The following is a 13386-nucleotide window of genomic DNA, read 5'->3' on the forward strand; positions in this document are numbered from 1 at the left end:
CACAGTGGATCGTATTACAGATGAGGAGCCCTAAGCTTAGGGAACTGGAATCTTTTCTAATGTCTACCCTTGTTTGAGAGGAAGAGACTGTCTCTTTGTTCCAAGGATGTAGGTAAACATATTCTTTGCTCCGTAGTAAGAAACTCTATTTTCCAGCGCCGTTTGTTATAAAGCATGCTTGAAAAGATAGTCCAGAACAAAGACATTAAGTACCTCTGCTCGCAATATGTACAGTAACATGAGATCCATGGAGAATTGTCTCCAAACAGATTTTGGTTCTTAGTTCACTGACATTTGCTTCAATATTGCTTGTGTTATAATTCTTGATGATTTTAATGTTCATATGTATAATTTTTCCAGGATCCTGATGTCTTCAAACCTGGAGCTCCTTTCTTCCAATCAGTGTTGCCATCTACCTTACCTTACTAGTCATTTCTAGACCTTATCTTTATCCAAACTGCAACCTCTCCTAATCTCAATTTCACAGTTTCCTGTCTTCGTCCACCACCTCATATTTTTCAATATCAGTATTTCTATTACTCCAAAAAGTCTTTGGACCTGTTAGGACCCTCAGTTTTTAAATCTATCATTTTTTACTGTGCCTGATCCTACTGATGTCTTACTTTCCTTATCCAACTTAAATTCCATGGTCAGTCATGAAAGTCATAGCCTTGTACATACTTAGCTCCTTGCTTATACTCATACATATGAAGATAACTAGAGGAAAAAAACATAACCATACTTACTAGTCACACTTTAAATTCATGATACCTAATCTCATTGAGTCCTTAATACTACCCAGTAATTATATTTCCCTGGTCCATTTATTCTCTCATACTCCTAGATGACTACTGATACATTATCTTCTCTCCTAAAACCACAGAGAAAATTGAAGCAATAAGAAAAGAACTTCCTCAGACTTCCACTATTTACCGAGCTGTCTACCTCTGTGCCTATGTACTCTACTTTGTCTTCTATTAGTGTTGAACTTACCATGCTCGTAGCTAAGACCAGCTCATCCATTTATATACTAGTTTCTACGTCTTCATTGCTCTAGCAATGCTTCCCTTTTCTTCTGTATCATTGTTCTTTCCTCTCTCTTCTGGACCATTCCCACCAGCCTATAATATGTTTTTTTTTTAAAGTCGTATTCCTACTTCCCTCTATAGCCACTATTTTTCCCTTCCTTTACAGCAAAGTACTTTTTAAAAAAGTGTGCAAACTGACTCAAATTTTTCTTCTCTTGTTCTCTCTTGAACTCAACTCCAGTCAGGCTTTCAGCCTTACAGTTGCTGAATCCAAGGGTTCTCATCAGTCCTTTATTTAAGATGTTGATCACTGTTCTCCGTGAAATACTTTCTTCACTTGGCTTCTAGGACAACTTACTAGCTTCGTTTTCATTCCTTTCTTCATTTCTTACTTCATTTTGTTACTTCATTTTTTTCCTGATCTCTCCCACCTCTAAATGTTGGTAATGCTCTAGGGTTCAGTGCTCTGATATCTTCTCTTTTTTGGCTGTATTCGTTTGCTAGGTGATCTTGTAAATGTTATTTATATACTAAGCCTCCAAAATTTGAATCTTCAGCCCCAGATCTTTGCTCTTAATTCCTGATCTTGATTACCCAGCTGTCTACTGGACATCTCCACTTGGGTATACAATAAAGACTTCAAACTTAACATGTTCCAAACTGAAATCTGGATATTCCTTCAAAAATATGTACCTCCTGCAGTCTTTCCTATGTCAGTTAAGTACAACTCCATTCTTCCAATTGAGCCAGCCAAAATCTGAGTATTTGTCCTTGACTCTAGTTCTCTGTCTGCCACATCTGCTTCTTCAGCAAATCCTGTTGGATATACAGAATGCAACATTTATTACCCTTTCCACAGCCACTACCTTGGTCCAAACCGTCATTCTCTAGCCTGTATAATTATAGTAGTTCCCTGACTGGTCTGTTTCCACTTTTTTCCCCCTTTGGTTTTTTTCTCAGTGCAACAGCCAGAGTGATAACTATTGAAATATGGCACATCTTATACTTTTCCATTTTGAACTATTCAATGGCTTCACTTTTCACTCAGAGTAAAAGCCAAATTCTTTACAAATAGCCCATGAAGCCCCACAATGATCTGACTCTCCTCTCCGACACCCCATTACTTATCTTACTTCATCTTCTACTCCTTTCCCCTTTGCTTAGCCTTTTTGCTGCTGTTCTTCAAATATATCAGGCATGCTTCTACCTCAGAACCTTTGTACACCAAGAGTGTTCTTCCATTTGATATTCCCATGGCTAGCTCCATCATTCTTTCAGATCTTGTCCGGTACGTCACCTTCTAAATATGGTATTCTCTGGCCATTCTTCCTAAAAATTCTCCTTCTGACATTTTCTATCCCCTTTTCTGCTTTATTCTCTTCCTTAGCACCTATCAACATCTAATATACTATATAATTGACTTACTTTGTCTTATTTATTATCATTTACCCTTACAAGAATAGAAGCTCTATGATGGCCAGGATTTTTGTTTATTTCATTCACTGTTTTATCCCCAGTGTGTAGAATGGCATCTGACACATAGCAGTTCCTCAACAGATAATTGTTGAAGGAATGAGTGAATGAATGTATTTAATGCTTTCATATTTAGCATTCTATTTAAGATAACTCACAACAAAGGCTAATCATAAAGAAGTTAGCTAGGAAAATAAAATATAGTAGTTACTACATGCTAGTAACATTTTGTTCTTTGTTCTTGTTTTTAATCTGAGTGCTGGTTACATTGGTGTGTTTAACTTGTGAAAATCATTAAGCTCTATGTACACTTATGATTTTTATACTTTCTGTTTGTATGTAATACTTCCATAAAAAGTTTAAAAATTAATTCTGTCAACACTGGATTAAGATTACCATGAGGGAATATGCTGAGTTTATGTTTTCTTTCTCTTCCTGGACAGTACAAAGCATAGGGGTATGGTGTAGGTAAGTTGTAAATTGCAGATAGCTGCATGTGAAAAGGAAGAGGGGCTTTTTGTCAAACAAGTTTTCTGTTTTTTAAATCAGCAGGAAAGAGGCATGGTTTGAGCTCTAGTTAGTGTTACAGGATAAATGAGAAATTAATCCAAACAATAAATTCTGAGTACCAAAGTGTAAAAATATTATAAGTGGCTAGACTAAGGCTTTAGATATTAAAATGTTGCGTTGCTTCCCACAGATTTGTCACCCCTTTTCCCCTGGGTGACGGAGCCGCCAAAGATTACTCAAAGCCCATCTCTTCTGAGCGGTGAGAAGCCCCAAAAAGTGGTTAATCTCCCAGAACCCTCAAGAGCGAGGCATTCCTTCCATTTGGGAAATTAACCACGAATTGGGGTTCTCTTCCCACATTTATTCTCCAGACCAGGAAGTTTCAGGAGGAGAACATAGGTGGGGTTTTTGCTAAGTATAGTTTAACAAGTTTAACAATAGAAGCAGATAACATTCAGTAAGACAAGCAAGGTGACATTCCATAATGCAATTTGCAAGAAGTTAAGTTGATCCACCAACAAAAAGCTTGATTTTAGCAAATGTTCTCTTCTTACAGCAATTTCCCAGTATCTTTACATATCAATCAGTAACCTGTCTGTCTTTGAGCCAGCAACCTTGCGGTGTTACAATTCTTTATCTTACAACAGAGACTATAGCCTGGGGGAAAATTTGCTGTCTCTTGCAATGTTAACATTTGAAACTGCAAGGCTTTGGAAAACCAGGCCCTGTGAAATACATTTGCTTTATGTATACTCCATATTAAAAACTGTTAATGAAGCAAAAGAAAGATAAGTGATAAATGGAGCTATTAATGTCATATTACTCTTAAATCTATAATTCTTAAACTGGATTTTGAGGAGGAGCTAGATATCAGAGTTACATGAAACCACAAAGTGATCAAGGCAAACATTCCCGTGTATAATTTCTTCTTCCTTTTTTTTTTTTTTTCCCCCCAAAATTGGTAGTGGTGAGGAAATGGCACCTTTAAGATAAGCATGTATATATTATGTGGTAGAGTATAAAGTTTCCATAATATTTAAAGGTCTAAGAGGAGACCTCAAAGAAATTTTGAGTTTGAAGTAAATATGCCTCAAGATCCCTTAGATATATGAGTATGTTTATTTTCCTCCTGGGTACTACTTGAGAAGCACTGCTAAGTTTGGTTTTGTTTTCCCAAAGGCTTTTCTAGTAAAAAAAAAAAAAAAAAAAAAAAAAAGGCTAAATTTTACTAATCTATGTACTGGTAACAGTTAAGGTTGATTAGGACTATATATTGCATTGCCTTCTAACTTTGTTATTACATTTCTTGGTTTAGCCCACATGAGGGATAATAGTTAATTCATTATATTGTTATTTCAAGGAAGCTTTGTATTTTTACAGAAAAAGTTTTTAATAGAGAATGGTGCTATTTCTCTCTCAGTTATCCATGACTGAAGAGAGTGGTAAACATACACACTACATTCCAAACACTGTTTTTTGTTTACCTGAGCTAGCTACTAGAGTTACAAGAGGAAAAACAGGAGAAAGATTCTGTTTCAAATGCAGTCTATTTTATTGAAGAGAAATACTGCAGTAACGAAAGATTAAAGCAAATATGAGTTTTCCTAGAGGTAAATCAGAAATATTTTGTACTTGCGTACTGAGATGAAGTTATCATCTTTGGTTATTATTTTGATGCTCTGGCTGATCTTAATTGCTATCATAGAATAGTTGTTATATCTCAGAAGGGAACTAGATGGGAAGTTACTAAAGAATAAATATCTTATATCATATCTGAAGTAAATTCTATCATGTGCTCATGGAAAGTGGAAACTATCTCTAGTGTTTTGCAGAACTTTTTAGTTGTTAGTGTTCATATGTTGATAATTTGTTTTGGTATTAGTTAAGATACAGAAAAGAGGATTTCAGGAGAATTGTGTCATTTTTCTATTACTGAAGTAGGCTAGAGCTGTTTTTACAAGACCCTATTCAGTTATCACATGGTGATCTACTGTGTCACAAAAAAGAAAAGTTCTGTAATTTACCTTACAGGTTATTAAGTCTGTCAGTACCATGAATATGTTGGAAGTTCCGTAGTTGCTGTCTTTCCTCTTTGATTACCGCAGTTCATTAAATACTTAAGAGGGAGGGCTGAGCATGCATGAGTCAGCCATTTTAAGAACATTAGTTGAATGAACAAAGATGGAAGTGAGTTGCTTATTATTTTTGCTTCTGGCTTATCAAACAGCTATTAAGAGCTTATATAGAACTGATTTTCTTGATATATTCATCCTCTAGTTATGAGCAAGGGAACTTTAATGTAAAAAGTAAAAGTAGAATATTATAAACTGAGAGAATTTAGATTAAAACTTCTTGGTCTGGCATAATCTTTAGAGAACAACAGATCAAGCATACTTAATTAACATCGACATATAATTACTAAACATGTTTATTAATTATGCTATTTTAAGTGTTAAAAATGATACCATTCAAAGGATAACTGGAAGCATGTATTTTTATGTAAAGATTTAGTGTTTCTAAGATATGCATATGTTGTGCCAGATTTGACTTTAATATTTTGTATGAAATCTGGGGGAAGGCATTATTACTAAATTCAATATGGAATTTATACCAGCATGTTATACAATTGAATAATTAGCTTCTGTTTTTTTTTGTTTCTTTAGTTACTTGTAAGTCGGAAAAAAGAGCAATCCTTTTTTATTCCTGATATGTATTATTCTAGTGTAGCTGCCATATAAGCAAATTTCAGTTAATAGATAACTATTTAAAGAGTTCTTTCTGTTATAGCATATCTTCATTGAAAGTGTTAAAATATTTACAGAGTGAGAATGGAGGTTCATTAAACATTAATGTTGGGTTATTTCAGTTATTTATAAGAAGGCATATTGCTCTCAATTAGTTTATTATGCAACACTAATAACAGAGGCTTAAAATTTCCCTGGATAACTATGAATTCTGGTTATAGTTTTCTGTATCACATGTCACAATTATGACAGCAACAGTTCTGTTCAGTGGTACTTAGTAAAAAAATTGAGAACTAACACCTAAGCTTTTCTTTAGTTTTAGAAAGATATGTTTCAACTGTGGTGTTAGAATATGTATTTAATTCTTGTGGGGAGAGGGGTAGCTGCCAGTATGGGGATCCAAACCCTTGCGCTTGGTGTAGAGTACATATTTAAACTAGAACTCTACGTGTGGCATTTGTCATTATTTCAATACTGTTAGATTAGCTTTTGTGAAATTATTTTATTAATGGCTGCTAATGCTAATTTAGTATGATATTGAACAAATTATTTAATCTTCATAGACCTTGAACTTTTTCACATGTAAAGTATGCATGTTTCAATATGCTGCCTACAGACCTCTTGAGGCTGTTGGAAAGATCAGTGAATTAATGTAATCTAATATCTCATAGTGGTTAAGACCATTCAGGCTCTGCTGTTTACTAGCTATATAACTTTGGGCAAGTTATTTAGCCTCTTTGACCCCTTCATCTGCAAAATGGGAGTAATAATAATACCAACTCATAGAGTAGGTATAAGCATTACAGAAAGATATTGTATTTCTTCTCTGAGAATGGAGAAAAGAATGCCAAGATATTATACTTCTTCTCCAAGATAATGCCAAATGGCTGATGACACCATTGCAGTGGGAGGGCGTGGAGGCCCCAGGGGCCCTGGAATGGGAGGCCAGGGAGGCTTTGGCAGCAGCATCCAGGGTCGGGGTTGCAGTTGGGGCCTGGTACATGGCCACGGAGCTCCTGGAGGCAAGGACAAGGACAGGGAGTGGATCCCTGTCACCAAGCTGGACCTCTGGGTCAAGGACATGAAGATCAAGTCCCTGGAGGAGATCTTCCTCTTCTCCCTGCCCATCAAGTTATCTGAGATGATTGTTTTTTTTCCTGGGGGCATCCCTCAAGGATGAGGTTTTGAAGATTATGCCAATGCAAAAGCAGACCCTTGCTTGCCAGGAGGCCAGGTTCAAGGCATTTGTCACCATTAGGGACTACAGTGGCCATAACAGTTTGGGTGTTAGGTGCTCCAGAGAGGTAGCCGTCACCATCCTAGGGGCCGTGATCCTGGCCAAGCTCTCCATTGTCCTCATGTGGAGAGGCTACTGGAGGAACAAGATTGCCAAGCCCCGCACTATTCCTTGCAAGGTGACAGGCCACTGTGACTCTGTGTTGGTGTGCCTCATCTCTGTCCCCAGAGGCATTGGCATCATCTCAGCCCCTGCACCTAAGCAGCTGCTGCTGATGGCCGGCCAGTATTGACAACTGCTACACCTCAGCCAGGGGCTATACTGCCACCTTGGTCAACTTCGCCAAGGCCATGTCTAAGACTTATAGCTATCTGACCGCTGGCCTCTGGAAGGAGACCATTTTGACCAAGTCTCCCCATCAGGAATTTACTGATCATCTTTTAAAGACCCACAGCAGAGTCTCCAGACAGAGGACCCAGGCTCCAGCCGTGGCTACTACAATGTGGCTTTTATACAAGAAAAAAAATTAAGCCTATAAAAAAGATAAAAGGAAAGAAAGAAAAATATTTTACGTGAATCCCATGACTAAATGATTGACATGTAGTACTCAGTGGTTGGTTTTTAGCTAACATTATCATTAAAGCATATGTGTATAAGAAAGGCATATAAAGTATTATTTCATTACTACACAGACTGAATTAGATAAAGAAGTCCTTTCATCTTTTTAACATTCTCATTTTTAGAAGCATTTGTGAATCTTTTTATCCTGTATGTTGTGTGATGGCTTGGGATGAATTTTACATGGTGACACATGTGATAATAGGGTTAATTGGGGAAACTGAGTGAAGAATTATCCCTGATCTTCCCATTTTCAGTAGAAAATTATGCTGAGGTAGGTGCCACTGACCTACTGAACATATATTGGTGTGCCAATTGGAGTCCCTTCACCCACTCATCGTTTTCTTTTATTATGAGGGTATACTTAAAGTACCCTTGTCATTGGGGTGGCAGCTTTGCTATTTAAGCCTTGTGTATCTAGGTTTGTTGCCACCTATTTTTAAGAATTTTCTGGGAAAACCAGCTGCCAAGGCTTTGGGATTGTGGGAAGTTGCCGCTCCCCTGTTGGGGTGAAATAAATCCCTGGTCCCATGGGCATATGAGTTCTGGTGAAGATCCTCCTGCTGGAGAAAGAGGGAACCCTGGCACAGCGAACTTATTTTCCAGGCAATCCAGAGTGAATGCCCAGGATCATTTTGGGAAAATTCTGTTTCCTACACCGTACTCTGTTACCAGCATATTTAAAACTTTCTATTTTCAGGAAGATTTATTTCTGTGTGGGAAACCAAAAAAATATTTCTGTAAACAATTTGAATCAGACTCTGTTAGAATTATTCGGGTGCCTGAAAATTCTTTTCCTGTCTTATTTTCATTGTTGAAAAGTCTAATTTCTAATAATTAAAAATATTATATTACCTCTCATTTATTTACATTGCAACTTGTTCATGATGAATCCTGGTATCAAATTTGATGATACCTACTTTTCTAATTTACATGTTTTGTTGACATCTCATCAGTCCTCTTGAGAGCCATGGTGTCAAGTTGGTGTTTAAAGTCATGTAGCATAGGTTTGAATCTTGGCTCTGTCACCTAACCGTTATTATATAACTTTAGGCTGATTACTTAGCCTCATTTGTCCCCAGTTTTCTTTTTGTAGGTACTGATATTTATACCTACCTTGCCAGCATTGTTGTAAGAATTAGAGCTAATGTATACAGGCAGCCAAAATAGGGCCTAGAATATAGTAGAAACATTATTACTTCACAGTGATGAAGGAAGTATTTTGGAACTCAAGTACTCATTCAAAGTCAGAATTTTGGACCTGGAGGCAACTTAAGTTTATTATCTCCCCTTCAATGTAAGTTTTATAGGAAAAATTCAGCTTTTGTTAGTGTTTTTCTTGGGTTTAAGATAAATTTGTCATTTCCTAGTGTAAAATGGTTGGTTTTCAGGGAGAAATTGGACGTCGAGGAGTAGAGTACTCTTAAAGCTCTATTAAAACATTTTTTTTTTCTTTAAAATTTTTAAAAAAATTTTTATTTTGAAATTATTCTAGACTTACAAAAGTGTGGCAAACATAGTACAAAGAATTCTTGCATACCATGTTTGTTCATCCAAACTCCCCAAATTTGATATCTTCCATAACCATGATTCATCTATTAAAATTAGGAAATTAACATTGATATAATACTGTTATTGATCTTCAGACCTTGTTTAAAATTTGCCATTTGTCCAATTAATGTCTTTTTTTTTATTCAGAGTTTAATTCAGATCACACATTGCATTTAGTTTTCATGTCTCCTTAGTCTTCTTTACTCTGTAACAGTTCTTCTCTGTCTTTTATTCATTTCGTCTTTCATACCTTGATCCTTTGAAAAACTGGCCAGTTATTTTGTAGAATATTCCTCAGTTTGGGTTTGTATTATGTTTCATAATGATTCAGGTTATGAATTTTTGGCAAGAATACCACAGAAGTGATGTTATGTTCTTCTCAGTGTATCATAGCAGGAGGTACGTGATGTCGATTTGTTCCGTTACTTGTGATATTTACTCTGATCACTTGGTTAAGGTGGGGCCTGCCAGGTTTACCTACTGTAAAGTTCCATTTTCCCTTTGTGCTAATAACTATCTTATGGGGAATATTTTGAAACTATATAAATATCCTTTTTCTAATCATATATTTGTTGATTAATTTTAGCAGTTGTATTAGTCCATTTCTGTTGCTTATAACAAAATATCTGGACCTGGGCAGTTTATAAGAAAATGAAATTTATTGCTTACAGTTTCAGAGGCCGGGAAGTCCAAAGTCCAGGGAACACATCTGATGAGAGCTTTCTTTGGTGGTGACTTCAGTGATGCAAGGTATCACATTGCAAAATGGTGGAGCAGAGAGTAACCTCCTCATTCACTGTCTTTTTAAAGCCACCAGAACCACTCCCATTATTTTAAGAATGGATCAATCCATTCACAAGTGTACAGTCCTCACAATCCAATCACCTCTCCAGGGCCCCTCCTTTCAACGACCACAATAGGATTTCCTCCCTTCTTAACACTGTCACAGTGGGGATCAAGCCTCCACACATTAAACTTTGGAGAGACACAACTCAATTCATAATAGCATTTGTTGATGGCTCTTTCCTAAAACAGTTCTTTGTGGTGTTTACCAAATGGCAGTTTTTCCATCACACCTTCTATGTGTTGGAATTCTACTGTAAGGAAAAGCTTTCTTATATTTTTATTCACTTTAATTCAGTGCCCAAAATTTCAGTTGTACCGTATTCAACTATATGTAGAAGGATATCTTTCAAGGCCAAATACTGTTTTAAAAATAAGCTTTTGCTTGGAAGTTTAAGGAGGAACCTTCAAAAAGTTCGTGGAATGATTCATATTAATCTTTTAATTCTGTTTTTCCACTAACTTTCCAGGTACCCTCATGTAGTGCTAATAGTTGTGTCAACATAAGTTTTTTTTAAGTGTTCTCATGAGTAGCTTTTATGCATAGAATAAATTATTCAGAGGCTAGTTTCATTTTTTTAAATTAATTACATATTAACCTCACAAATTCAAAAACCTAGTTCTTCCTTAGACTTTGAAATTCACCATACAAATCATATTAAATTATTTAAGTGGAGGGGCTACACATAATTAAATTTGCTATAGTACAAGAAGTCCTTGCTTTACACAATACCACGTTAATCGAAATTCAGGTTTATAGGAACCATTTCATTATTTTGAATGGTTCATTGGTAACTGAGATCCATTAACATGGTACCATGTAAAGCGAGGAGTGCCTGTATTTTAAACTGAATTTTTATATTTAATGTATTTTATTTTTAAGCACTTAAATTACAAACACTCTCTAATTCTTAAATATCTCTTAAAATAAATATACGTAACAAAAATGCTTGTGGATTATGGTGATTCTTAAGTTGTCTTATATATTCTAATATATCCTTTCAACTTATATATTCTAATATATCTCTTTCAACTTAAAAATCACTTCTCAATTGGCTATTCAGATATACATTTAAAATTGGTTTTATAAAAGTCTAATCTGTTAGATATTCTTGCAATGCCATTTCTTTTTAAGTCTGAAGTATTTAAATACCAACTATACAGGTTATTTCTAAACTTAACATGAGAATATTAATACTATAGGTTCACTTTATAATTTCTGTTACTTTAGATTTTCCTGAGTTAAAAATCACTTAACCAGTAATGCAACCGTTTTCTTGTTTCTGAGGTTATCTATTGATTTGAGAGGCCCTGGCCTGGTCCCGAGATTGATTCTTTCCTAACACAGTGATAGGAAAAATGATAGCAGACACTTCATCACATAGAGAAAGGATTGGTCTCAAAGCCCTCCTCCCTAGGTTAAAGTAATAATATGACTTAATAATATATACTTAAGCAATATGACTTTCTTCTACTTCCAGAAGTCTACACCAATATTATGGCCAAAATCATTCACTGCTCCAGTTGTATTTCCCATTTCTTCTGCTTTCTTAAGATGTTTAAATGTCTTTCTCTTGGTTTCAAAGATACATTAGTGAGTTTCCAATGGATCCTTTATTAATTCTTTTGTTCTTTTTTAATTTTATCATCTGATTTAGGTAGATGATATTGTTTCCTTCCTCTATCCCCAAATCTGGCTGATTTATAATTCCTATGGGTTGAATTATGCATCTCTGTTATGGCTTTGTCTGGGTCTATTGTCATAGCACTAAACCCACTGAGAAATGACTGAATATGCTTTAAAGAATGCTGTGAGAAGCCTATATTTTTGGTTACTTATTTTTTTGAAAGGAAGTTATGAATGGGATTTTAACTATTAACAGCAGATGTTTGTGGGTGGTAGAAGTATGGACAGTTTAAATTTTTGCTTTTTACTCTTCTGTATTTAACAAATTTTCTAAATAATCGCTTCTTACTCCATTAAAAATAAAATATTCTTCGTTGTTGTTGGAGGGGTATGAATAGTGATTAAAAATGTGGGTTTTGCAGTGCGACTTTTGGATTTGAATCAGGACTCTATTACTTGTTAGTAGTTAGTTAACCTTTTGCTTTAGATTACTCTTCTGCAAATGGTTGATAATAAAAGCACCTGCCTTATGGGATTACTGTGAAGGAACAAATAAAATAATCTATTTAAAGCACTTGGAACAGTGGAAATGCCATATTCAATAAATGCTATTACTATCATTAACCTTCTTTTAAAAACACACACAAAATTGATATAAACTCTTTCAGAATTATTATGACAATATAGAAGATAGATGGTCCTTTCATCAACTCTTAATTTCCTTATATTGAAGTTGAGAGTTTAATATGTTAAGTGCTTGGTACATAGTAAATGCACAATTAATGCTTCCGTCTTCACTAACATTGTCGTTGGCATGTGAGTGTCCTGGTCAGGTTTAATGGAAATCCAATTCAGAATCCAGTCATATGCTGAGTCGAGTGCTATTTACGCAGTTTAAGCACCATACTTTAAAGATTCAGAATAGTACATGGAACAGTACATATTGGAGAGTGTACATAAGGTACATTCATAGTTGTTCTTCAAAGGTAATTGACCTGATTTTAAGTTCAGTTTGTGTTCCCTAGCTCTTTTTGTACATTTAGTATTTTTAGTGGCATTTTTTTTATTCTTGGCTTGAGCCAAGATGTATCTCTCTAGCACAACTTGCTGGTGACTAAAAAAATTTGTTTAGGTCTCTTGGAATATTATAAGTATTCTTAAGTTTGTGCCTCTAATTCTTGCACTGGAGACACTTCTTGTCTCAGTTTAACCCTTTCATATTTCGTTTATTATAGATTTGAAAGAGTAGGATGTATTCCTTCTGAGTTTTAACAGGACTTTCTAAACCCGGAAAGGAAACTTTTTAAGTATATATACTGTTTTTACTTTGTTTTTATTTTTTTGGTGGCTGGCCAGTACAGGATCCGAACCCTTGGCCTTGGTTCTATAACACCATGCTCTAACCAACTGAGCTAACCAGCCAGCCCCAGGAATTTCTTTTCTTTTTTTTTTTTTTTTAAATCTAGAAGCTCTAAAAAGGGTCTGCCAAAAAGTGGTATTACTTAAGGATATTTGGTGGCGTCTATTTTTATTTTACCTGTGCATATATTTCTCCATATGTGTATAGTGTTATAATAACATGTATCGAGTGCTTTCTTTTGTGAGACATTGTTCTAAGCCCTTTGTATTTATTCATTTAATCACTAAAACAACTCTATGCCATAGGTACATTATTATGCCCAGATGAAGAAACTGAGGCCTAGAGTTAAATAACTTGTCCTAGAACTCAGAGTTAGAGGCAAAGCTGGGATTTGA

At 35.4% G+C, this 13386-nt stretch overlaps 1 protein-coding gene and 1 pseudogene across 2 annotated transcripts in view; both read left to right on the forward strand.

The window, feature by feature from the left end:
* AP3S1 (adaptor related protein complex 3 subunit sigma 1) overlaps window positions 1-13386 on the forward strand; it is a 57778-nt gene that overhangs the window by 22591 nt on the left and 21801 nt on the right. The gene's annotated exons all lie outside the window — the stretch shown is intronic.
* Window positions 6639-7522, forward strand: LOC134369463 (small ribosomal subunit protein uS5-like; annotated as a pseudogene).

Source organism: Cynocephalus volans, chromosome 2, assembly GCF_027409185.1.
Source record: "Cynocephalus volans isolate mCynVol1 chromosome 2, mCynVol1.pri, whole genome shotgun sequence".
Taxonomy (NCBI): domain Eukaryota; kingdom Metazoa; phylum Chordata; class Mammalia; order Dermoptera; family Cynocephalidae; genus Cynocephalus; species Cynocephalus volans.